The sequence below is a fragment of the Desmodus rotundus genome, chromosome 4 (assembly GCF_022682495.2).
Source record: "Desmodus rotundus isolate HL8 chromosome 4, HLdesRot8A.1, whole genome shotgun sequence".
NCBI classification, from domain to species: domain Eukaryota; kingdom Metazoa; phylum Chordata; class Mammalia; order Chiroptera; family Phyllostomidae; genus Desmodus; species Desmodus rotundus.
This window is the reverse complement of record NC_071390.1, coordinates 50,731,589-50,744,370: the sequence shown is the minus strand read 5'-3', so window position 1 is coordinate 50,744,370 and position 12,782 is coordinate 50,731,589. Positions and strand designations below refer to the sequence as shown.

At 56.0% G+C, this 12,782-nt stretch overlaps 1 protein-coding gene across 10 annotated transcripts in view; it reads right to left on the bottom strand.

Moving 5' to 3' along the window:
* CHST3 (carbohydrate sulfotransferase 3) overlaps positions 1 to 12,782 on the bottom strand; it is a 32,960-nt gene that overhangs the window by 14,731 nt on the left and 5,447 nt on the right. For 2 of the 10 annotated variants that reach the window (XM_053922810.2, XM_053922809.2), the window contains exon 1: positions 12,438 to 12,540. The exons of 7 other annotated variants lie outside the window; for them this stretch is intronic. The gene's annotated coding sequence lies outside the window, so the exon portion shown is untranslated. Of the gene's footprint in view, positions 1 to 12,437; positions 12,541 to 12,782 lie in introns of those variants that run through there. One more of the 10 variants, XM_053922811.2, reaches the window with a different exon arrangement.

Sequence of the window (12,782 nt, the reverse complement as noted above, 5' to 3'; positions counted from 1 at the left end):
GGAAGTTCCATCCTGCCAGCAGGGAAAGAAAAAGAGGGGGCAGATCTCTGTCAGAGAGGAGCTGGGAGCAGGCACGCAGTCCCCGTGAGACCACGCAAGACTAGGGGCCCAAGCAGTGTGCCCAGAGATCTCTCAGAGACCTCAGCAGTCAGCCAGGCACAGCCTTGGGGGCGGGGACCTGCGCAGCCAGGCGGACTGGGCGACACTGGCACTCACGGGTCGGTGAGACCCAGGGACATCTGGGTCACCTTCGAACTGCGCATGGGAGTGAGCAAGGGGCAAAGCAAGCTTCCGGCTGTTTACGGCAACTCTGCAGCTCCCAGGCAAGAAGGAGGAGGAGAAGGGTTTGAAGAACGAAGGTGGAACTTGTAAAAAGTGAAAACATTTGGGAAAGTATCTAGTGAACCTATGGATGACAAAAGCTCAAGTTCAACAAGTAAATGCATTTGCCAAGTCCTTGTTCTGGGCCAAGCACGGGAGGAAGCACTGGGGATTGAGTGAGGGAAAGACACAGATTTTATCCTGGGAGAGCTGAAGAATAATAGAAGTTCACACTGAAAATGAACCAGGCACTGTTCCAAACACTTTACACACATGGATTGAGCCCTCGGAGCAACCCTGTGCGAAAGGTACAACAGTACCTTCCTGGATAATAATGCATAATAACCACCACCTCCATCTAAGGCAATCAGAGGCCAAACAACTTGTCCTCAGTTGCAGGGTAGAGCTGGGATTAGAACACAGGCAGCCTGGCTCCAGAGCCCATGAATTCAACCACTACGCTGCATCACTGAGCAAGCAGCCAAAAGCGGGGGCTGCACCGCAGCGGGCAGCTTCACGTCCCGGCCAGGATCTGCTCTGCCAGGACCTGTCACCATCTTGCTGTGCGATTTTGGACAACTCTCTGGTCCCCTTTGTATCTCGTGCTCCTCCATCCGAGATTCTTGGATAGTCTGGAAAGAAACACGCTTTGGAGGCACAAGGCCGTATCTCACCTCCCGGGAACTGGGAGCCCTCTGGCCCTCCCAGATAAGCAGCTGTTGCTGGCAGCGGAACAATGAGTAGAATGCTGCTTCTGGCCCCAAACCTGCGGTTCTCTGTGGCAGCTGCATGTAGGCCTGATCCCAGAGACTGAGCGGGCCTGAGACAGCACTGTGAAATTCAGCATCCTGGGGGCTCCATTCCTCCAGAATCAAGTTCAAACTCTTCCACGTGGCGCTTCACCTGGAAGCAACCTGGCCCTCCCTAGCTTTCCAATTGGTCACCACAGCCCCCTTTCCTCTGCCCCACAGCCTCCCTCTGGCCAAATGGGCCTGCTGTGAGCAAAGGACACAAAGACAAAATGTGGCAGGGCTGGGATTTGAACCCGCGTCTGTCTGCCTGCAAAGGGGGGCTGTGTGGTGAGGGGCAGAGAATGCTTAAGAAGTGGTCAGACGCACCTGAGTTCTTATTCCAACTCTACTGCTCACCAGCTGTGTGATCCCAGGCAACTGCCTCATCGCTGAAACAGGGTTACTAGCAGCCCTGTACACATTACCCAGACTCAGTGGCTTAAATCAACACATATTTACTATCTTGCCATTCTGAATGTCAGAAGTCCAGGTCCAAGATCAGTCTCTCTGACCTAAAATCAAGCTGTCAACAGGCCTGTGTTCCTCCTACAGGTTCTAGGCTTCCTTGCATTTTCCAGCGTCTATGGGTGTCAAACTCATTTTCACCAGGGGCCACATCAGCCTCGCGGTTGCCTTCAAAGGGCCACATGTAATTTTAGGACTGTATAAATGTAACTACTCTTTAACTAGGGGCCAGGACTGGCTCTGCCACCGGGTAGAAACAAGGTGGAGGGCCGGATTCGGCCCGTGGGCCTTGTGTTTGCCACCTGTGACTGGCTGCCCGCCTCCCGGGGCTCACGGCGCCTTCCTCCAACGTGAAGCCAGCAACGGCTGGTTGAGTCTTTGTCTTGGTATATAACTCTGACCTCTTCTGCAGTAAATCTCCTTCTTATAAGGACCCTTATGATTACGCTGAGCCCACTGGAGAATCCGGGGTGATCTTTCTATCTCAAAATCCTTAGTCACACCACCAAGTCCCTTCTGTTGGCACCATGTGGGGGGCGCAGTACTCACATAGGGGCGGCTACAGGTACAGGGGGTTCATATATGGATATTTTCAGGGTGGCGTTATTCAGCCCCTCCCAGGCACCTACCTCCTGAAGTGGGTACTACAAGGTGAATGCTTAGCTCTGTCTAACCGGCCAGAGGCCCATGGCGCTTCATGGCAGCTGGGCACGAGAGTCACTGAGAGCTTTGACAAAACAGCAGTGCCTGGGGTTCGCTCCTGAAGATTCAGTGGGGGAGAGGGGTCTGTGCATTGGAATTTTTACAAGCTCCCTAGTGACCCTGTGGGGCAGTCAGGGCTGAGTTCACCATAAGCACTGAATTCATGTTAGCAGTTATTCTTATTCCCCACGGCTGCTTCGCACGAACCTCAGTGACCAGGAGCTCTTCAATAGATGATTGTTGGGTTAGACTGAACTGAATCACTCCTGGGGCCCCAAACCGCCCCCGGGGTGGGGTGGGAGGGGTGCGAGGGTTTCTCACTGCTGCTGTCAGGGCCTGAAGAATGAGGTTCTGTGGGCAAGACAGAGGCTAAGGCCTCTGAATCAACCTCACACCCAGAAATGGCTGCCTGGGGGGCTGCAGTCCTTCCTCCTCCCCCAAAGTCCAGTCAAGGGGGCCGACTGGGCAGAATCCAGCCATCAACGGGCCATTGTTAACAGAACAGAGGGGCTCTGTGCCTATTTAACACTTCCCTCCCTCACAAGGCTGCTCCCAGCTGAGGCCTGGCTTCTGGAGGCCTGCAAGGCTGGGGAGGGGGCCAGGGAGGCCCTCCAGGCTATGAAGGGGGAGGATAAGGGTGGGGGCTGGCTGGAAGAGCTGAGGCAGCTTAGAGCACAGGCCAGCCTCAGAAGTCAGAAGGCTGGAAAGCCTGGGTGCTGATGTGGGCGCTCAGCTATAACGCCAGGAAGAGGTTCCAGTTAAAGCTGGGAATCCAGAAGCTGCCAGGGAAGCCCAGCAGACCCCAACCAGAGCCAAGGGGACAGCTTTCCCCATGGGGCGGTCATGCCTGGCCCACTTCCTTCCCTTTCAAAAAGACAGAAAGATGAGACCCACACCATTAAATGGCACCTTTCACTGCCTATAGAAGACAGGGTTTTCAAAAGGGCTGGGAGGGTTTTAGTTTTGTGGGCTCTGGGAACAGAAGAGGTAAGTAATTCAGCCAGCGCTGGGCATAAATGTCCCTTTGCTAAGCAGAACTTTTCTACCTTCAGTACGTGATATTAATAGTGGGAGCTGGATTGCAGGAGGGTGGGGTTTAGGATCCCCAAGACAGTGCCTGCCAGTATCCTCAAAGATGCCAGAGCCCCACTTCTGTGCTAGCCATCAGCAATTCTCATCCGTCGAATACAGCAAACCTTGGGCAGTCTCTGCCAAAGGAGGGTGGGGTCTCAAATCGCGGTCCTGGGCCCGCAGCAGCACCTGGGAGCTCGGTAGAAATGCCCCTCCCGAGACCTCCCAGTCCCTGGGGGTGAGCGCAGCAAGCCCTTTCAACAAGCTTGGCAGGTGAGTCTGACGCAGGCTCGCGTCTGTGAATCACTCTTCTAGAGCGAGGTTTTCAAACTTCGGCTGGTGCGATCAGTTGGGCAGGCCAGGCGAGCTTTGGTTGTTTACGAGCATAGAACGCAACTGTGTAGGACAGCAAATATCAGAGTGCCCTACGTGTGACAAGGACGTTTCACCTACGTGCATGTGTCTCTGTCTGGGGTTTTGATTGAACAAAAGGAAAAGATTGAAAGCCACTGTTCTTGAGCTGGAACGCACTAATTCCAACCAGCTCCCCTTTTGAATCTGTCTGAGCGGGCGGCCCCACACTGTGCACTCACGTGGTCGGAGAGCCGATGGGTGGGGGGCTGCTTTCGAGGCAGACGGCCGCTTCACCGCGCTGGCCTAAAGTTAAACTAAATTGTGTTTCCCCCCATTTGTAAAACTCTCTGTCCCTCTACTGCTTCCTCTTCTTTGTATATATACCTCCAGAAGTGTGCAGACCCAATAACTAACCCATTACCTGTCAGTGGTGAGACGGAGGGGTGATTTGCTGCTTTCTCCACTGAATTTGTCCATTTTACTTGAACTTTACATACTAAGCACTTATCATTATTATAAAAACAATAAAGTCACTACTTAAGAAATTACAAAACCAAGGGTCCACCTTTGTATGGAAGTACCGAAAAGGGAAGGTGGTCCCTCAGGCCGCCCTTCCCCCATCCGTGCCTGGCCAAAGTCTACCCCAGGCTGAGGGCAAACCTCTCCTGTGCCCAGAGCCTTCCTAGATCCGGCCGAAGCCATAACTAATCCCAGAGAGGAACATCGCCACCCCCCACCCACGTCTGTCACCCTCTCTCCCTCAGAAAGCCCTTTCACCCCTCTCAGCTCTCACACCAGCCCTGGGCTTGGCCTAGATCCTTCCACCTAGGACTGACCTTCCCAGGCCCTCCCCCTCGGTTTCATTATCCATGAGAAAGGGAGGTTCTGAAAAGCTAAGCCACCTGCCCGAGGTCACCCAGGTAGAGGTGCTAGGTAGGAACTTGAAGGGCAGGGTCTGCTGATGTCAACCTCCACCGCCTGATGGTCTCCTGGTGGCACTATCTCTCTGCCTCAGGCGTTTCTGATCCCTTTCTACTTTGCATCAGAAATAACAGGCTTAGACACCTCTGTAAGCCTCAGTGTCCTTAGTTTTTGTGCTGTAAGGCACCACAAAACTAAGAAAGGAAGGAGGGAAGGATGCAAAAAGGATGCTAAAGAAGTTGGTGAGGAGAGAGGTGAGAAGATGGGAGGGGAGAAAAGGGAAGGGAGGAAATGGGAGAGGAGAGCAAGGGAGGCTTCAGGTCACACTCAGTGAAGGGAGTGAAGGGTAGACCCTACCTACGTGAGCCCCCACACAGAGGGAACCTTGAACACGCAGCTGGTCAGATGACCGTGGCCAGGCCTCGACCCCACGGGCCCAGCTGCAGGTCCCTGCCCAGCCAGACAAGGGCGAAACTGAAGAAGGAGCAGCTGGGAACACGGAGTTAACCAGAAGCCTGGCAAATGCTGCCACCCCCCCGCAACCCCCACCCCCAAGCTGATGGGCCTGCTGGGATTGCAGGGGAAGAGGGATGAGAGGGCCTTGGTTGTGTCATCAGTGTCCTGTGGGTGGAGTCAAAGGTGACTGCTGAGGCTGGGGGCAGGGATGAGGGCAGAACTCGGGAGGGACACCGCTCTGCCACGCCCCCAGGCGGTGTTCACACCGCAGTCCTGGGCGGAGCTTGACTCTACAGCTGCCTTCCCGACTGTGCCTCAGTTTGACTAGTAGTGGAACAGGAGGTCCGATGAGTATGACTTTGATTGTTTTAAAACCAGACGATGTAAAAGCAGCTTACACACAAGAAACTGATAACGCTGGTGTGCTCTGTGGAGAGACCCGGGTGTCTGGGGCAGGTGTAGGAGAGACTTGGCCGTGTGCCCCTTTATACCTTTCCACTTGTGTACCACGGGCATGTATTATGTCATGAAATGTAATCAAACTAAAAAAATAAAAGAAAAGCAAGTACCACTTTCCTACCTGTAGAAGTAGAGGCAAAATCCTTTTGGGGTGGGACTCTTATTTTGGAAAAGTCATTTTAACAGGCTTCTGAATATAGGCAGAGCCAGAGCCGGGGAAGAAAACCTGGGGGCAGTGAGAAGCAAAACTGCCCCGTGGCCTAACAGTCTACTGTCTCTGCGAGAAAAGTGACAACTCTCCAGAAACTTCCTGTGGTGACTGGGCCTTCCACTGAGGAGGAAGGAGTGACCTGAGGAGGAAGGAGTGACCGGTTTGGTCCCCTCCCTCCTGCAGAGGCCTGAGGGGACAGTGCCAGGAAAAACCGCCCTGCTGATGGCAGTATCCTGGGGGACTCCCAGATGGCCTTGGGGAGGGCAATTGAAATTGCCGCAACCACGTAGGACTCTGGCGGTGAAGGGGATGAGGGACCCGCCCCTAAAGGTTGCAGAGCCTCAGAGCTCTGGGAGTCTGGCACCTGTCCACTGAGAGCAGGCAACCCGTCACATGCTGGGCAATCGCTGAGGCCCTCGGTTTCCAGGCCCTTCCAGGGACAGGCACTGCCAGGGTTGGGGTGAGGTTGGCCCTGGGTGGGGCTCCGAGAAGAAACCTGCCCCCACAATCCCCAACCAAAACCTGGGGAGGGCCCCTATGCATTCAGAAGTGCTTCTGGAAAAGTGCTGACTGATGCCCAATTGAAATCAGAGCTTTTCGTTCACCCCAGAGGGTCCCTGCCACGCAGCACTGGGGGAACTGCAGTGGGAGTGGGAACTGCAGGCCTGAGAACAGAGCCAGCCCTCACTGCTGAAGGTCAGAGGGCAGGCGGGCTCCTCCCTCCTCTGCCTCTCTGCAGAAAAGACTCAGGTCTCGGTTCTTCCCCTTTCAGCCCAGGGAGTTGAGGAGAACCAGAAAGCCTCTCTAAGCCTCAGTGTCCTCACCTGGAAAAATGGGGGTTATCACGCCTCTCTCTCAACTTAGTACAGGGCTGGTTGCCAGCCCCTTCCCAGGCTGCTGCAGGGCAGGTGGCACGGGAGGGAGGGGAGTCGCAGCAGCAGCTGTGGCGGCCTGACATGCTGTGCCAACAGACTGGGCTGGGGAAGCTGGCACTCGGCCCTTGCTTGACTCACACCCCTTTTCCAGGTCTGGCCCACCAAAAACAAGACAGGCGCCCCGGGGTCCCTGGGCCCCTTCCAGAGGGGAAAGTCTCACCCCAAAAGGCCATGTCAGCAGGGTGTGCATGGCCAAGTTGCCGAGCACTCTCTGCCACCTCCTAAATGCATCCAGCCTCCAACAAGCTCTGGTACGTGACTCGCACTCCGAGATGAAAACTCCCTGGCACTTCCTGTGGGCACCACACCATTTGGCAGGCAGAGTCGGTCCGCTGCACCTTCTGTGATTCTCTGGTGGCTTCACTGTGAAGCGGCTAAGAGCAGGGGCACCGACAGAGTTGGACAGCCGAGGGTTTGAATTTTGGCCGTGTGACCTTGAACAAGGCACCTCACCTCTCTGGGCCTCAGTGTTGCCATCTGAAAGATGGGGCTGCCCCATGCAGTCAGGGATTGGGCAATACAATTACTTGTATTTATCGACACAAATAAATCAGCCTGAGGAAGCTTAGTACATAAAGGGCTCTCAGATACTCGACAGTACCTTCCAGAAAGGCAGAGGACTCTGGGACCTGGCACAGTGCTGTGCTCACAGTCCAAGCAGGCTTTCCTTTTCAAAAGTGACTCCAGGAGAATAGCAGGTGCCATTATCAAAGCAAAAGCAACTCTCAAAGCTCAGCCGGAGCCTCCTGAGTGGTGCCCTCCCCACCCGGAGTTCCAATCAGAGGCCTGGCATGGAGGCCCTTTTGGCAGCTCTTCATGCCCATATGACTTCCAGGAGCTCCTGCCTCAGCCGGGATAACGAGGGGGGTGGCATGGGGAACTGCAGGTAGGAGGGAAGTGGTGGGAAAGGGGGAGACAGCAATTGGGGAGCAGAACCCAGGACAGGAAACTGGGGAGTGAGGGTCCCCTGCAGGACGGTGGGCACCGGGTCACCAGGAGAATGACGGAGGGCAGACTGGCAGGTGGGCAGCAGACGGTGAGACTCGGTGAGGTCACGTTTTCCCTAAGTGACTCAGGGGCTCGCCCCGGGCTCTGAATGGTGCGCTGTGTGCTGGGTCACAGAGCCTCCCTCTCCTTGCCCTCCAGGTTTGCCCACCACCTCTCCTTCTGTCCCCTCCTGCCCTCCCTCCCCAGGCACCCATGGCCACAGCATCCACGCTCTGCTGCTGGCTGCAACCCCAGCCCCAGGCACGTCCCCACCTCTGTCATGTCCAATCTTCACACTGAGGGAAGACAGGACCGACCTGGTCTCATTACTGCCTCTGACTCCTCCTGGCTGAGTGACCTTGGGCCGTTACTCTGCCTCTCCGAGCCTCGGTTTCCTCCTGTGAAAAGGAGACATTCCTAACAACTTTGCTCGGTTATGTGGGGCTTTGTGAGAATGTCTGTGAAGTGCCTGGCACAGAGCAGGTGCTTAGCGAATGGAAAGTATGACCTTCAGAGGCCTCTACAATCCGACCTCGATTTACTTTTCTAGCTGCATTTTTTTAAAAAAAGAAAAAAGGAGGGCCCTGGCTGGGTCACTCAGCTGGTTGGAGGGTCGTCCCATACCAGGTTCGACCCTGGTCAGGGCACGCAGGGGAGGAAACCCACCCATGTTTCTCTTTCACAGCAGCGTTTCGCTCTCTCTCCCCCTCTTCTCTCTAAAATTAATAAGTACATACTTGGGTGAGGATTTTTTAAAAAGGTTAATGCCTCTTCTTGACGCTCCTTGTGTGCCGGGCACTGTTCTAAATACTCGCATAGAAACACAGTTCATTCTCCTATCACCCCCAGGTAGCGAATACTGTTTGTATCTCCGCGTTACAGATGAAAAGACCGAGGCCCACAGGGATTAAGCAACTTGGTCCCGGCCGCACAGCCAGCGAGTGGGGAGCAGTGTTTTCAGGCAGGCAGCCTGGCTCTAGAGCCTGCTTGCACGACGACCCCTCCATCCTGCGTTACCGCGCTCTCTCTTCGAGCACCCTGCAAATTACAGCCCAGCTGGGTTCCTCCCCATCCCGGCACTCCCCTCGGAACTTCCCCACCCTGTGCTTTTGCCCAGGTGCCCTTCTTGCACTGGAATGCCCAGCTTCCTGGGGAGCCTTCCCCAAGTCCTCCTTCATGTCCCCCTTTGTGGACTCATCACAGTTGGACTCAAAAGTGGTTATTTGCACCTGCCTCTGCTCCTCCTCTAGCCGGGAGGTGCCCTCTGCTACCCCCAGCCCACCTTGCACTGTGTGAGGCATGAGTGGGCACGCAGTACCCGGAGAGGCGTTGTCTGGCCAGAGCACCGCTTGTGCGCTCCCTGGGGGGTGTGGAGGAGAGTGCAGCACTCAGGGCCCCACTACTTCTGTGAGGACAGCCTGAGGGCTGCAGCTGGAACCACCCCCAGGAAGGCAGCCTGCCAGCGGGGGTTCCTTCTCTCTGCTCAGGGGCTAGGACTCAGCCACCCGAGGCCTCCATCGCCTGGGGGTCAGGGCTGAACCCTGGAGAGGTTGAACAGATATCCATCTACAAAGGGGAGAAGAGTAAGAAGCACTTGCCGATGGGGTTGAGTAGCAGGACCCCTACATACCACAACCACCCACCAGTCCACCCAGTCCACCAGGGCCTCTCGGAGGGTTTTGGGCCCACCTGCAGGCTCTCAGCCCAGCACCCGCAGGGTAACGACTCTGGGAAGCTATCTGCTCTGGGTCCCACTCTCCCATTCCTTTCCTGACCCACACAGGGCCTCTGGTCCGTGTCAGCTGTCCCTCCCACTCACCATGACTGCCACCAGTTCTGCCCAGACACAGGCCACCCCCAACAGGAGCATCTTGTCCTGGGATGGTGGGCACTGTCCTGTCTGCCTGGCCAGTAGCTCCTGGAGGGGCAGGTCCACACCTCCTTCACCCCCAGGCCCCGTAGCACAGCCGTAGCACAGCCATCACCGTCACTCCACGATCATTACATGCCTGGGGCTGTGCTAAGCACCAGGGCCGCAAGGACGGGCAGGGCAGACACTGTCCAGCCTCGCAGAGCACATACCCAGGGGACAGCAGAGACCACGAAACCAGCACTGGCAACACAGGAGGGTAAAGTGTGAGGCCAGGGGCCGGGGAGGGGGGGCGCAGCATGCAGGCAGCTGTAAGGAGGGCTACTGAGCTGGATAGGCTTCCAGGAGACACCCAAGCTGAGGCCTGAGGAGGAATGGCAGCTGGCCACAAGACAAGAAGGAAGGAGAGTGTTCTCGGCTGGGAGAGGAACAGTTTGAAACTTAGAGTACTGAGTACAAGGCTAACGTGCCCTGGAAGATCACAGCGCCCTCGGAAGCTGTTAGGCGTCCCGAGAGTGCTCTCCCTAGGGTGGGGTTTCTGTGTCGTTGGATCTGCCAGTTCCTCCTTATTAATTTAAATTCCTCCTGCTGCCATCCACGCCACATCCTGAGGCCAGGCCATTGCCACGGGGGAGCAGTGATCAGCAGACAGCTGGCCTTGCAGGAGAGGCTGCTGTACCACCAGAAATGCCCTGCCCAGGTCAGCCTGGGGAAGGTGCGCCTCAGACGTCCACCACGGGCCCCGCGGGGGCTGTGGCTACCCCAGAAGCCAGCGTCCCCAGAGTTTGTGGCCTGAACCAGGGGCACCCCCTGGCCACAGTTACAAAATAAAATATAAAAAAGTTCTTGTGTGCCATTTGACCTCTTGGGCTGCAGCCACAGCAGGACGCACACACACAGGTGGCATCGTGGCAGGTTAAGGACACTGCCAGGAGCCAGGCCGCAGAGCTCAGACCCGGGTCTGCACTCACTACCTGAGGGACGCTGCGACTAGTTCTGCCCGTCTGGTTGGTGTGCCCACCTGTACAATGGAGACAACAGCAGTACCGACTTCAGGAGCCCCCTGGGAGAAGCCAGGGAACACAGGCCCCAGAGGTGTTGGGTATGGCGCTGCTCATGCACACGGTTACCACCAACATTTCCTGTGTACCCTGCCCCTAGGCCCCTGCAACAGATGCGAGAGGATGAGGAAAGTGAAAGAAAAATAAAATCTCTCAGGATAAAAATAAGACAGGGTGCCTGACCTTTGTGGTCAGGGGTGTCTGGGTTCTTTCCCTTCACGACAGACGCAGATCTAGCTTCCAACCTCAGGCCTCTCCAGGCCCGTGCGCCCCTCACCCTGCAGCCAGAGGGCCTTCTCCAGAGGCCAGCCAGGCCTCCCTCCCCACTCCCCTCCACAGCCCAAGCTGTCCACGTGGTCGGAGTCGTGAAATTCTTTGCTGAAAATCAGTGCAGTCTCAGCCAGGGGGTGGCCCAGTTTGTTTTCAAAATATTTCCTCAGGTAGCGCTGCTTTGGCTCAGACACTTTAACACTTCCCAGAATCCTGCAGATGGTGAGGCAGCTGGAGAGGACGGGAGGAGGGGAGCGGGGAAGAGAGCGGGAGAGGCCAGGGCCAAATCTCAGGGAGCTGTGTGGGCTTGCAGTCACAGGCATGCCCGCACACACGGGGCGATGGGACGTGGCTCGTCCCGGAGATGGGAAGTTTCAACCAGCTAGCCTGTGGAGCCTTCTTAGAAAACAGCTTTCATGGGAGGCCTGACTCTCACTACATACAGGCACACTTCTAAACTCCTCACAGGTGTGAATGCACTGCCAGCCTCATTACCTCTGACCTATTACCATCCCCCCTCTTACCAATGAAGACATTCAGGCCCAGAGAGGTTAAGTAACTTGCCCACAGTCACACAGCACTTCAGGCATTCCGGCTTTAGCATATGTGCTCTTAATCGTTACATAATTTGCGTTTTGGAATGAGTGCGCCCTGCGTTTGTTTATCTCCGTGTGTGCATGTGTGTGTGTGTACACTTGGCACCCACAAAAGTTGTTTCTGTGTGTAATGTGCCTGCCTGGCTGTTAATAGAAGTATGTGTGTGTGGTGGGGGGTGTGTCTGAACGTGTGTGTGTGTTTCAGCCAGGACAACGCGTGTCATAGGCTGTGAGTACGTGGGTGTGCCGGGGCTGCAAGCCATGCGGCTCACCCCTCCCGTCTCCTCTCAGCAGCCTCGCAGCAGCAGGACAAGCGGACTCGCCTCTGTAGGCAGCACCCAGAGCCTTCCGGCAGTGCCCGCTCCCCAGATCCCACCCTGTGTCGGCTGTAGGCAATGGGAAGGCCTCTTGGCCACTCCCTGGGTCTGAGAGGGGAGACCCAGGGTCTGGGTCTGGGTCTCAGCTGGCACCGCTGCTGGGGAACAGTCCCCACCCCAGACCCCCGGTTCACTGGGTGCTGGGTTCTAGAGTGGGTGGACGGAATTGAAATTATTAACTTATCACAAGTTTGCTCCCTACCCCACAGCCATAGTAACATACAACAGGGCTCAAGTTTCTTGAAACCATTGGTGTGAACTCACACCACCAGCACCCCAGCTGATATGGCCCAAGCTGATAGGACTCGGGTCAACAGCAAAGAACCTTAACACTCTAGTTAGTCCAGGACGCCTTACAGTGGAAACGTATGGTATTCGAGTGTTCTTCACACGCGAATTCCACCTTGAAGGGACACAGCAAGCAAAATCAGCTTTGGTCCATTTACTCTAAACACATGCTTAAAACGCAAAGCTTCCTCAGATGTTGCAAAACTTGAAAAAGCCCCCACCGTCCTCGGTCATCAAAGTCAAACTCCCCAATCTAGAGACCACCCTCTGCCTCGCTGAGTGGGTGAGGCTGGGAGACTTACTCAGATCGGGCCGGGCTGAGCTGCAGCCCCCGGCAGTCTTTTCTCCCTCGTGCTCCTCCTGCCCCGGCCACCAGTGTGCCAGCGTGCCTGCGCCCAGCACAAGGACAGGCCGATGGTGGCTGTGCTGCCTGACTTTTGAAGCTCCCAAAGTCAAGTAGGAGGGGCTAGACCAGGAGGGGCAGGAAGGAGGGAGCTGGAGCAGGCAGCCAGGGAGCCAGGTGTAACCAGGGGTGGGGGGAGCAAAACAGACCTTCCAGGTTGGCTTTTCAGAGGGTTGTTTACTTGTGGCATTCAAGAGAGGCTGAGCTGGGAACTGGCTTATTTATTTTCCACACTTTTCCTCCA